This window comes from Oncorhynchus mykiss, chromosome 7 (assembly GCF_013265735.2).
Source record: "Oncorhynchus mykiss isolate Arlee chromosome 7, USDA_OmykA_1.1, whole genome shotgun sequence".
NCBI classification, from domain to species: Eukaryota; Metazoa; Chordata; class Actinopteri; order Salmoniformes; family Salmonidae; genus Oncorhynchus; species Oncorhynchus mykiss.
The window spans coordinates 41146208-41149116 of record NC_048571.1 but is presented as its reverse complement, the minus strand read 5'-3'; positions in this window follow the sequence as shown (position 1 = coordinate 41149116).

The following is a 2909-nucleotide window of genomic DNA, read 5'->3' as shown; positions in this document are numbered from 1 at the left end:
AACACGGCCCTCAAGCTGCTACAACCAGTCAGTCAGTCAGTCACTCACACTGTACACTAACTACAGTATATGTTCCCCCTTCCAAAGGATTCTCTCTACCTGCCCTGGCGAACTCTTCTCCTTGCATACACTATTGGTGGATTCAGGAGAAAGTAAGTGACAGCTGATTATGCAGGGCCTCACTTTCTTATGTTTCCCTCTCCATGACACATAATGAATGTCTGGATCTGTCCAACTAGCTTAGATGGAACCCTTCCCTCCCAGTGTGTTACTGTAGAGCAGAGGTCTCTAACTAAATGTTTTTATTAAAAAAATATTGGTGGGCCAATTACAATCACCGCTGAAGTTTTCCAAGAGATGTTTTATATATTTATTTTTATATAGAATTGTCATTGAAGACCCCTGTAAAATCAATATATATCAGCTCAAATTTTTGTTTGGGAATCTGTTTGAAGTATTCCCAGGCATAAATACAGAGACGTGATTGTATCCCAAAGTAATCAAGGTTCGAAATTATTATGTTTTTGCCAAATACTATATCTGTTTGGGCTTATTGTGGTCAATTTGCATGGTACAAATGATTTATGATTATGTTGGCTCCCGAGGGGCGCAGTGGTCTAAGGCACTGCATCTCAGTGCAGGAGGTGTCACTACAGACCCTGGTTCAATCCCAGACTGTATCACAAATGGCTGTGATTGGGAGTCCCTTGGCGCGGTGCACAATTGGCCCAGTGTTGTCTGGGTTAGGGGAGGGTTTGGCTGGGGTAGACCGTCATTGTAAAATAAAAAGTTGTTCTTAACTGACATGCCTAGTTAAATAAAGGTTGTACAAAAAATGATATGTCCCCCAAACCAACCGCTAAAGAAAACAACCCCTGCTGCAGAGGATCCTCTCCTTGAGTACAAACATAAGTGCCGGTCAGAGCGTCTGTTCTGTTTGGAACCCTCATCAGAGGCATTCTCCACTCCCACACTGCATTATCACAATGCTCTGGGGTCAGCTGAACGGGCCTGCTGTAATTTCAAAAATAAATTATATTGTGTGATACTTACTGAGAGAGATGGAAGGTGGGAGAGAAGGAAAGAGAGGACAGGAGGACATATATATAAAAAAGAAAGTAACTTCCTCTCCTCGCAACCTTCGAACAGGTTAATGGGAGTGAGACTTGCAATGAGCTGATGATGACTATCAGGATGGAGTGAGAGAGAGAGAGAGACACACTGGAAATGTAATTCTGATCTAACAGACTTTTTTTCCTCCTTGGCCCCATTTCTTGATGTGTGTGCATTCATTTTTTTTATGGCCTGTAAATAGCTCCTTGAGGAGAGAGAGTAGATGTTTGCCTAATGGGCAAGTTACAGTACAGTAGCACAAGGTGGGTTGGGTCAGATAAAGGAGTTGATGAGTTACAAGACGAGTTGAGGATTCTGGCGAAATTAATGATTTATTTCCAAAGTTCTCCTTCGCTGAGGTCATTTGGAAGATGGTGGAAGACTTGTGACGATGGAACCAACTGAAATGTATCTTATCAAATGTTCTCTCAACAATTTTAGTCATAGACGGATTGTTTATGTTTCCTGACATCACTGACATGTTCAGCCATGATGATGTGTACTAAATGGAGACTGAAATCACAGGGAAGTAATGAAACTTGAAGCAATAGCTCCCTGCTGGTTACACCTGACTGAACACTGCAGTATGCACAACATCTTCCCTCCAATGCAGACGGCCAGGCTCTCGTTACATAAGCAAGGCAGGAATCTGAGAAAATATCTGTTCTTGCTTTTGATGTAATTTGCAGAGATAGCATGTGTCCACATTTCAAACAACTCTGGTAGAAGATTATATCACCTCTCCACAGTTCATTTTCAAAAGGCTGTTTTATTAGAGGGTGAGACGACAGATACAACTTTAAAGGGAAGATACGGTCTGGAGGAAAGTTGGGGCTTGTAGGATGTTTAATTTGTTTTTATCTTATTTTATTATTTGTCCGATACATTTTTTTATGTAATTGTACTTATAAGGCAAGCAAAGAGCATGCAAAAGCTTACATAACATTAGGCAATTACCACTTAATAATAATTCATTTCTCATGCTTGCCAATGCATTGATATTTAACTTATTACATTCTAAAATATGTGAGAATAATGTGGACTTGCCTGACAAACTGATTTGGATGTACGCATGCTGATTTTCTGTAGACTATGTGGCCGACGCAAGCGCACATAATAAAACCATGAATAGCGGTAGCATTAATCTCACCATTTGAATCTCACCATAGCAGTTTTTGTAATGAGAAAGTGACCAAAAAACATGTTCCCTTATGTAATGGAAGGATTTGTATCGAAAGCCACATTGAAGCCAGCATTAGATGTTGTCGTCCTCATAATAAGGGAACGGGGATTTACCGCAACAGAGTAGCGCAACACCCTTCCATTTAAGCCGCTGGAAACAATTGAGTGGCCACATCTCTCACAAAAACAGATACAAAATTAAATCACTGATACTTATAAAGGGCACAGGAGAACCTATAAATTGGCTACAATAATTACAAGGACTTTTCAAGCACCAAATTATTTTCAAGGTAGGCTTATTCCAGTGCTTGAATTTCTGAGCTCCAAATTAAAGTAGGCTCCTTCTAGTTTCTTGTAAGGTTTATAATTGGAGGTGTAACATGGAAACCAAAATTAATGTGTCATGTTATTTCATTTCAGGATCATATTGAGAAAATTCCCACTACTAGGCTATATAATTTGTTGTCATTATATCCAGAATAATGAATAAGAATAGCGTTGGGTGTTGAGCAAGGAGTCTATCCTACACAATTGCGCACAGTAGCTCCGTGTCCAATCCGAAGCACAAAAACACATGAAAACATTAACCCATTGCCTTTATGCTTTTTCTGTTA